Raw genomic sequence first — 11,144 nt, 5'->3', positions numbered from 1 at the left:
ACATCTAAAATCTGTATGACTGAGCAATGTTGAACTAGCCAATTAACTGTGTTCCAAAAATGTTAAATAAGGGGATAAGTGTTCCAATATGTTGTGACTCTATTTTTTTTTAACAAGAACTTTATTTAAACAACAAGACACTTGACTTGAAGGGGAAACTATCTAAGATTCATATTTTTAGAGAAATTTATCCCTACTTAAAGACAGATTGCCCTACATGTAACAGCTACGTACAAAAAGTTATAAAATTGTCCTTGGTTTTACAATGATAAATGGAAAACATTAAAATTCTCCAATCAAACAAGGTATGCAAGAATATTTATGTTGTTCTTTTTTTGTGAAACAGTGAGAGCAAAATAACTTATAGGAATATAAAGATAAGAGCTGAATGAGCATGCCACTAATGGAGAAAGGGGGTGTTTTCACAGAAGCAGTATTTTTTCCAATCCATCTCCATTTGATGCCCATCAAAACATACCATTGCCCTGGCTGGTTTGGCTCAGTGGATAGAGGGTCGGTCTGCGGACTAAAGGGTTCAAGGTTCGATTCTGGTCAGGGGCATGTACCTTGGTTGTGGGCACATCCCTGTAGGAGGTGAGCAAAATAACTTGGAATATAAAGATAAGAGCTGAATGAGCATGCCACTAATGGAGAAAGGGGGTGTTGTCACAGAATCAATATTTTTTCCCATCCATCTCCATTTGATGTCCATCAAAACATACCATTGGCCATTTAGTTAAAAAAATGCAAATGCTTGTGCACATACATCAGTTACTTTAGGTGTAATAAAGGAATGGGGAAGGGGGAAATGAAAGAATAGAGAACACTATACTGTTGCAGTCAGATGTGTTGAAACCGAATTGCAGTTTTCTAACTGAGAATGTCTTCTTGGTCTGGAGGCTGTGCTGGAGTAAAGTGGCAGGTTCCCTTTTTAGTAGACACCCCCTGTCTGCTGCTGGAACACATCAATGGTATCTTCCTCCTCCATTTCCAACTGTGCAGGTGTGTCTGCTTCATTGATTGGCTGCCCGTCAAGTCGGAATCTGATCTGCCTCATTGACAAACCCTGTCGTTCACAATAGGGTTCAATTAATTTACGAAGTGGTGTGTGCCTCTTAATCTTAAACTGCACCACAGGGCCATCCTGCCCCGCCACCTTCAAATTAATATGATGGTTGCTCTGTCTTGACTCCTTCTTTGAGCTTTTCGTGGGCCATGGCGCGAGCCGGAGTCTCCTCAGTTGCCCCTTCACAAAAGTGGTACCAGGTCCGCACCACAGGAGCACACAAGCAGCACCAGGAGCCGCCTGTTGTGACTCTTAATATTTTCTCCTAAAGTACTTTTCTTATTTTCCCATGACAAAATGAGAAGAAATCTATCATTGTTATTTAACAGAGCATCTACCAAGGGCAAGGCACTTTGCATGTATTATATGATTTAATTCATCTCCTAGTAACCCTTTATAGTACCCTATTTTGAAAATGAGAACATTGAGGGACAAAAAAATCTAAATAATATATCCAAGTTTACTCATAAGTTAAATAGAGATACTGTGATTTAAACTAAACCAGGTAAAGTCTCTGATTTTTCTAGTATAATTTATAACAGAAAAAAAATCTAGCAAAAGTTTAATTATTTTTATTTAAACCAAAAATTAGAACATTATTCAAGGAATGTTAAGGAAATAGGATTTCTTTCGTGATTCAAATTTGAGGAGCAGTTTTACTTTTAGTTTACAGAACAAGGAAGCTTAAGGAGCTTAGTGGATTAGTGAAAGCAGAAATAAAGGAAATGCAGTAAAAAAGAAGAATCTCTTATCCTTTGAGACAGCATGGAGGGACCTGGAGAGTATCATGCTAAGTGAAATAAGTCAGTTAGAGAAAGACAAGTATCACATGATTTCACCCCCTATATGGAATCTAAGTAATAAAATAAATTGATGAACGGAGTAGATCCAGAGACATGGAAGCATAGAAGAGTGTGTGGAATCTCTGAGGGAAGATGGGGGCCAGGGGTGGGAAGGAGGTAATCACCCAAGAACCTTTTATGCATATATGCATGGCCCATGACCACAGACAATGAGGCAGTGGGTGCCTGGGGAGGGGGTGCAGCTGGGGTGGGCTGGAGGGGACCAATGGGAGAAAAGGGGGACATATGTAATATTTTCAACAATAAAGAATTATTTAAAAAAATAAAGTACATAAAAATAATTTAAAAAATAAATAAAGCAAATGTTTTAGTGGCTATATATGCCCATGTGTCTGTATCCAAATTGTATATATGTAAAAAAAATAAATACTACTTATAGAGAACATGTTTTTGATTAAGAAAAAAAAGTTTAAAACAAGCTTTGCCATTTAAAAAGTAGGTAAATTTGTTCATGGATAACATGACATCAAAAAATGCATTGTCTGCTGAAACTGGTTTTGCTCAGTGGATAGAGCGTCGGCCTGCGGACTGAAAGGTCCCAGGTTCGATTCCGGTCAAGGGCATGTACCTGGGTTGCGGGCACATCCCCAGTGGGAGATGTGCAGGAGGCAGCTGATCGATGTTTCTCTCTCATCGATGTTTCTAACTCTCTATCTCTCTCCCTTCCTCTCTGTAAAAAATCAATAAAATATATTTTTAAAAAAATGTATTGTCACTTCATTCCTTTTGATAGTTTCCCACTCTCACAGAGTGCCTTCTAACCCAGAGACCATTGTTATACAATAAAATTATTAGTCACTATAGTACATTCACATATTATTAAAGTAAAAAAATATTGTCAGTTGATATAGCTCTTCTAAGGTCATGATAACAAGAAATATGTGTTTTTATTAAATTTCTCAAAAAAAGATGCAGTAACCACAATGGAAATACATTAAAATGACAGACCAAATGTCCATGCTTGAATCTCTCAATAAAATACCTTTAGTGAAGTGGTGAGCAGATAGCTAAAAACCATAGTTAATTTACTTTGCTGATTGGCATTTTATTACCACCCTAACCTAAAGAGCTCTTGTATAAATTTAAATGGAATTAGATACAGCTTGAATAAACCTATAGTGCCACTTAAAGGATCTCTATTCTAATGCAATCAAGAAAGAAGGTCTCAAAGAGCCCTCAAAACTCTGAACCGACTGGCTATTCATGTGTTCTCTGACTCTTGCTGCTTCTTTCATCTCCATCCTATGATATAGACAGAAAGAAATGTTTGTGTTTATGTATAAGTAATATTGGTCGTGCCTTAACCTTCTAGAATAGTATTGAGATAAGCATGCTTATGAACCTGTTGACCTTCTCTGGTATTGTATACTTGGAAAGATTTTATTTTAAATAGTGAAATATTTTTTATATAAATATCTAGCATCATGCTCTGATGAACTAACATTCTAAAAGTGGTATATAGACCAACACACATTACCAAATAACAGCAAGCAAACTCCCCACCTCAATATCTTTAAGCTGCCTTAAAGAGTTTGTCTAAAGCAGGCTTTGTCAACCTCAGCACTATGGACATTGTGGACAGGATAAATCTTTGTTGTGGGAGCTGTCCTGTGCATTCTAGTATGTTTAGCAGTAATGCTGGTCTCTACCTCCTAGACACCAATAACAATGCCCCTACACATCAACCTCCCTTACACTGTGCCAACCAATAATGTCTCTAGGCATTGAAATATCCCCTCGGGAGCACAATCACCACTTGTATAAAGAATTACCTGTGGATGAATGCATACTATAAAACTATTTTAGTTGGCCTTGAATTATCAAGTTTTAGATAATCTTTCTATTATTTTATGTTATCTACTAGAGGCCCAGTGCACAAAATTATGCACCCAGCCTGGCCTGTGCCCTCTCGCAGCCCGAAAGCCCTCAGGGGATGTCTGATTGACAGCTTAAGCCGGTAGTCGAACACCCTTAGCCTTGCAGCAGAGGCGGGAGAGGGTCCCACCACTGCTGCTAGGCTCGCCAGCTGTGAGCCCAGCTCAGGGCTTCTGGCGGAGCGGTGCTCCCCCTGTAGAAGTGCACTGACCACCAGGGGGCAGCTCCTGTGTTGAACATCTGCCCCCTGGTGGTCAGTGCACGTCATAGCGACCAGTCGTTCTGCCGTTTGGTGGATTTGCATATTAGCTTTTTATTATATAGGATTTGAGTCTGCTTAAATGGGTTTAAAGCTTTTGAAAAATTACAGTAAATTACAGGCTGCGTTAGATAGAGATAATATCTGTTCTAGAGTTTTGACACATTGTAAGCACTCAAACAAGTGTTGAATGAATTGGTGAATGGCTGAGTGAATAAACTCTCACTAAGAGAATGAGATAGCCATCTAGAGTAGTCAGGTAGGATTAGTCATGACCTGGCTAACACTTTAGAACCGAATATTGACAGGCTCACTTAGGAACACGAGCAAGGTGGGAGGAGAACAGCACAAATTTCAGGTGTGGGTAGGAAATTGTCTGCGAGGTAGTGATTGCATCATTTAGGAATCATGCTGTACAATCATGTAGTTGGAGGTTATCCAATACATATAACTCAGTGCCCTAAAGGAATACTGCAGCCAAGATGGCATCCACAGGTTCAGGTGGGTGGGCAGGTAGGCAGCTGACATTTTAGAAGTTGGTAAACCAGTAATAGCCCTCCAATCACCATTCTGAGACACAAGGTCAAGACTTTAATTTCCTGGGAGTGACGGACAAGAGCAAAGCTGAGAATTTATCATGCCAGCTTATTAGACAGCAATGTAAGGGATTTAAGCATAAGAATGACTATGTTTTATTTACCAGAGTTGAATCTTCCCTTTTATTGCATGAGTAGATGATTCTTGGTTGTGTATGTTGGTGGGTAATATCTTAAAGCATTGGATTGCAATTATATCAATGCATATATATATGTGTTTATGTATGCATGCACTAAGCTATACACATGCACACACAATCATGATTTTATAGATAAAATATTCAAATTCTGAAAAATTAATTTGGAACATAAGTATTATTATTCTAAGTAAATGTGCTCCTATAGTATACCATATGAAGAAAGTAACAAGAGTTCAAGAATTCATTTAGATACTGTGACAGAAAAAGCCATCACAGATACCTAAAACCTCATTTGCAGTGGTTCTCAACCTTCTGGCCCTTTAAATACAGTTCCTCATGTTGTGACCCAACCATAAAATTATTTTCGTTGCTACTTCATAACTGTAATGTTGCTACTGGTATGAATCATAATATAAATATCTGATATGCAGGATGGTCTTAGGCGACCCCTGTGAAAGGGTCGTTCGACCGCCAAAGGGGTCGCGACCCACAGGTTGAGAACCGCTGATTTAAGGGCTTTGAGGTGACCGCAGACCTTCCTGCTCTGGGGATACCCTGATGATGCATTATACAAACGGCTGCCTGAGAAATAGCATGGGCTGTCCCAGGGAGGTCAAGGAAGTTCCTCCTGCTATGAGTATTCCCATTTGTCCACTGCAAGGCATCCTGGAGATAGCATCCAGGGGCTCCTTGTAAAATCCATTCCTTTAAGTGTACAGTCCAAGGACTCAAAATCTGGGATCCATAAACTACAGATTTTATGAATTGCTTCAGAGTATCTGTGAACCCTAGCTGTTGTATGCAAAATTATAGGTATGTTGTTCAGACATTTTCTAAGGCTTTCCTGAAATTCTCAAACCTCTATCATCCAGAAAAACTTCTGAATCATAAATTCAAAGATATTCTAGGGTGATGACTTCAACACATCACCAGTCATCTAAAATATCACATACATTTTAGAAGGAAAGAATTAAACACCTATTACCATTTAAGTATTGCTGTTAGAAGTAAATAATATTTAATGCTATATATCTTAAGGTTTGTCTTTTTAATTATATCTAGTAGCCATTAATAAAGTATTATTAATCAATACATGAATACAAAGCCTAATATATTTTAGCTATGGTTGCTTTCATTTGCTTTTAAACTTCACAAATAGTTCACCTGAAAGCTATCATCTGCAAAATTTAGTTTTACTTCTAGTTTATCTCAAGATTTATCCATAAAAAACATATCTTTACAAGTTCATATTCCTATAATTTAATGTGCCTACTAAATTTCAGTTAAATGTTAACAAGTACAGAAGCAGATGTTTCAGAAAATTAATCAGCATTTTTTTTCCAAGTTGCAAGCTAAATTACAAATGGAACCTACAGTAGATCTTGATATGCATGAATGTTAGCTGTGAGCACTCATGTTGGAGAGATTCTGAGGCCTTTGCATGAACTATTCCATTTAATCCTCACAAAAGCCTTATGATAAGGATATTTTCATCCCCACTTTAAACATGAAAGAAATGAAGACTTAGGGAAATTCAGTAACTCAGCCAGGAACCAGGATCCCACAGCTTATATGTTTTATCTCACTTCAAATCCTTAGCACTTTAAAAGCAATTTATTGGTATTTATTGCTCCACTTTCAATTCTCATCACGAAAACAATATTAGGTCTGGTGGCTCCCAGTTTCTTCCTCATTTTTACCTTCCTGTTCCTATCATGAAATATCTTCTTCCTTAAAACAGCTTCAATGTTGTCCGTCTTTTCCTCGACATGCTGTAGTCTTACATAGAAATAACAAGGAAAAACAAAAAACCTTGAAAACATGCCAAGTAATACTCCTTCTCTTTCATTGATCTTATCAAAACTTTACACCATAGTAGCAAAAAGAAACAAAAAAAAATGAACCAACGTGGTTGCAGTCCCCGCTTTCACTCTGTCTGCTTTTCAGGACACTTGTCTCTCATACAAATTAACTCTTTTTTTCCTGGACAATATGGTAAGTTCCTCAGCCTTCATTATAAATTAAATCAAACAAAAATGCATTGTTAATACAACATGCTTCTTTCTTCCAGGTCAAACTAAACATGAGAAATACATATTTATTAAATTGACCTCTTTGGGAAATATTAGATATAAAAATGATAGTTTTTGTTTACTAGTAAAATGCTGTCCAAAATCAATGGAAGCTGTCCAAGTTGTTTCAGACTCCACAACTGACAGTGAAATATTGTCTGTTGCGATTGCAGCTCAGATGTCCAAGTGCCTGTTCAGCTACAGGACCTGTGAGAGCAGCTGTAGTGGCCACTCCAGTCTCCCTTCAGACAACATTGCATTTTGTTTAGAACCTTCCTCAAACCCAAATACTCTGCTTGCTGCTACCTGTCTTCTACCCTTCACAACCATTCTCTCCACTCCCTCACCTGATTTCTATTCCTATAATTCTGCAAGAAAACAAAACAAAAAAAAAGACAATACAACTTCTTCAAATAATCTCTTTGTTGTCAGATCAAAAATCCTGATGTCATTTGATCGCTTTCCAGAATTTCCCTGTTGAAGCTTCTTTTTTGGCTGTTGTGGCAAAGATCTTCAGTGGCTACAGCTTTCTCTATTTCAGTCTCTGCCCTTCTTTTTCCTTCTCCCATATCCTAAATGTGCCTGGGTATCAGAGGTGGGTCCTCGGGTCTCTTCCTTTGAAAGTCAACCTACATGATTTCCCTAACAATCTGATATCAACCTATCACTTTCATCATATATCTATTTCTCAAATTTTGATCCCTAGCTCCCCCTTGAGTCAAAAATTCATATATCCAACGGACATTTCCACTGGGCTCTCTCAACAGGCATGTCGGACTCAATATCAAATAGAATTTAGTATCTTCCCTTTCCCCAGGTGGCCTCCCTATTTGGTCTTTCCTAGTTCAGTGGATGATACCACAACCCACCCAGATACTTATGTCTGAAAACTAAAGGTTGAGCGTAACATTTGTTGGTGGATTGGTAGCGATCACTAAATTCCAGCATAGACACTTCATTTTTGAATCCCCAGCTTGGAATTTCTTCCTTAATATTCTTCAGTGGCTCCCTATTCAATTCATGACAAAATCCAAAGTTCTCACTGAGACTCTTAGCCACAGAGCCCCTACCTTACTTCTCTCTCCTTCATATAGTCCCACCTTCAAAAGCACCCTGAGCTCCAGTAGAATCCAACTACTTGTCATCCTCAACGAATGATCACCTCTCAAGACTTCACAGTTTCTCAAATGTTTTCTCTTTGAATACCATCCCTCCTGTTTTCACCAAAGTCCAGTTATCCCCAAGGCTTAGCCCAGCTATTGAGTGCACTCTTCAGGAAACCCTCTTGGCTTCCCATAACATCCCTCTGCGAATCCCTGTGAACTCATCAGCTCATTATAATTACCTGCCCCTTTACCGATCTCCCCCACTGGTCCATGAACATGATAATTATCAGGCTGTTTTCCATGTCTGCACCCACTCCAGCTAGCACAGCACCTGATGATTGATGATTGCATGTTGAAGAGATGAAAAGATTTGGGGAGATTTATAAAGGATGCTTTCTTAATTCCTCTTTGGAAAAAGATAAAAAGGTAAAATGTCAGTACCACTAGAGGGCACATAATTATAACAGAATTTTCCACTACACCAGCTCAAAGGAGATGTTTTCTTTGTGGATCAACCTCTTTACAGAATTTCTAAATATATGACTCTTAAAAATATCAGACAACTGTATTCAGAATACTTCCAGGAAGAAGTGTTTAAGTAATTGGCTGAAATAAAGAGAGCAGTGCTGTCATACTAACATGTCAGGAAAAATGAAATCAAGTACAGCCAAGTACAATAAACAGGGTTTTATGAATATAACTTGAAGGTAGTGTTAGGAAAAAGATCCAAGTGCAATTCAATAAACTGATACTGCGAGATTTGTGACTGTTTTACAATTTCCAATACAAAAAAAGTATCTATGCAGGGAAGTCCTTATTTCTGCAGGAAAAGTGAAGAGAAATATTGAGGCTATTTCTGTATCTAGAATAAAACCCCAAAGCCTGCTTTAAAACCACAAATAGAAATCATTTCTTTTGGAAAGAGAAACTGTCAAGATTACTGACACCCAATAATTGGTAAGCTTTTTATTTCAAACGTTAACATAATTTAGTGGTTAAGTTTTTGTTTGTTTGTTTCTGTGGGCTTTGTTTCATTTTTGCTTTGTTTTTATTGTTGACACTATTACAGATATCTCCCATTTCCCCCCACCCCCCCCCCCGCCCCCCGTAAATACCATAAGTTTGGGTCCTGGCTCAAATACTTATTAATTTTGAGACATGATTAACTTGTCCACAGCTCAGTTTCTTTTTCTGTAAACTAGATAGGAATGCAGTGTCTAACTTATGAGGCTATTGTCAGAATCAAGTGAAATAATTCTTGTAAGTCACAGTGCCTAAAGCACAGTAACATATGCTAAAATGTGCTATTATTTTGCTTTGACAATGGTGATCTGCACATTAATAACTCTTAGGAACATCAATTTTGATAGTTGCTGGAATGAAAATGGTGAAGCCTTTTGGGCCCTTTCTCTCACTATTTGTTTGCTCTTTTATCAGTGTCTCTTCACATCTACATACACTCACACCTATGCTCTTCCTGCATTCCTGGGGCAAAGGCTGTTCTGAAAGGGCCAGGCCTCAGCCCCTGTGTGGGGCTGGGCTAGGATCCTTACTGTGTTAGAACCTTCATGTCCTCTGACCAGGCTCAAATGACCTCTGATATTGCTCTGGGTTCTCCAATTATTTTCTGCTTGTTGGAGAAACATCTTGAAAAACATAGCATCATATCTCTTACAGGTAAGAATTCTTGATTGATTAAAACAATGCTGATATGTTTTAAATAATAAAGAGGAGGTAAATATGTTTACTGAACCAATGGTTATAATAAGATACCTAACAAATGCAATTAAATTTGTTATGCTTATTGGTTTGGTTATAACTTGACAGAGGGGAAATAAAAGCTGAGGAAAAGGGTGACATAGCTTAAAGGGCTTTCTATTCAGGAGCAAGGAGACTTCAGTTCTACCTCTAGGCCTACAAGGCTAACAAGAGCCTCAGGCAAGTCATTGAACAGCAGCCAACAATGGATTTCCATTTCTTCCTCAGTAAATTTCCTTTTGCCTTCAGTTTTGAGAAATCTATCTATTTTTTTTAAAATATATTTTATTGATTTTTTACAGAGAGGAAGGGAGAGAGACAGAGAGTTAGAAACATCAATGAGAGAGAAACATCGATCAGCTGCCTCCTGCACATCTCCCACTGGGGATGTGCCCGCAACCCAGGCACATGCCCTTGACCGCAACCGAACCCGGGACCCTTCAGTCCGCAGGCCGACGCTCTATCCACTGAGCCAAACCGGTTTTGGCGAGGAATCTATTATTATCACTCTGGTTGGCCCAGGAATTCCACAATGGCTCAAAGTACACCCACATCACTAAAAAAAAGTGGCATTGTATTAATCACTGGTGGATCAGAACATGACTTGATGGGAGGCTATGTGAAGGGGTAGGGCTAAGGCTAATGGGAAGATGGGGAGGCAGAGGAAAAAATGAGAGGGGGAGAGCATTCTGTGAAACCAGCTCAGATTCAGTTATTCAAGTCTCTCGTGGGTATCTCTACCTCTTGTATAGAATTTGCAATATTACTCTCGTGGGTATCTCTACCTCTTGTATAGAATTTGCAATGTTACTATTTTAGAGTACCTTGAGAAGAAAAGTATAATGGGACAGAAACACACTGAAATAAAATATTTCTAGTAACTATTTTCAACTGAAACCACCTCCATGTAGACTTAAGAGAAAAGAAGTTTCCATGATCAAATTTCAGACAGGCATCTTACAATGTGTAGAGAATGAGTGGTTGAAATCAAACCCATCTCCAAAGGATGGGGAGGGCCAAACAACTCACATGCTCTACACTCGCAATAAACTTTTGTCTTTGAAAAAGGTGGTTGTCTTTTAAGATTTGTGCCTCTTTATAATGCTCTAATGTAAGTATTTATGCACAGACTATGCACTCTATTGTTTTAATCTTTGCCCAATATGCCCATCCTCTCTTCTGATATTTGGGTTTTAATATTTCAGCAAAAAGAATGAAAGGCAGTTTCCTAGCAACATCTGTATTCAAAGGCACGACAGAAAAAGCTTAATCACAATACTTTGTTTCCCCCACAGTTAATTCCTGCCTTTGGAGGAAAGTTAGCAGGTAGTAAAGGAAGTAAGATACTTATGGAGAATCTGATAGGAGAGCCTCGCTTAAATAAGGCCATCTGCTCTGTGTGTGTGTGT

At 38.4% G+C, this 11,144-nt stretch overlaps 1 pseudogene; it reads right to left on the bottom strand.

Annotated features, from left to right (window-relative positions):
* Nucleotides 1–931: 931 nt before the first annotated feature.
* On the bottom strand, nucleotides 932–1,217 carry LOC102256617 (annotated as a pseudogene).
* Between the last annotated feature and the right edge of the window lie 9,927 nt (nucleotides 1,218–11,144).

This window comes from Myotis brandtii, unplaced genomic scaffold, assembly GCF_000412655.1.
Source record: "Myotis brandtii unplaced genomic scaffold, ASM41265v1 scaffold471, whole genome shotgun sequence".
Taxonomy (NCBI): domain Eukaryota; kingdom Metazoa; phylum Chordata; class Mammalia; order Chiroptera; family Vespertilionidae; genus Myotis; species Myotis brandtii.
Note: the sequence above shows the minus strand (reverse complement) of the source record. Positions and strands in the feature narration are given on the sequence as shown.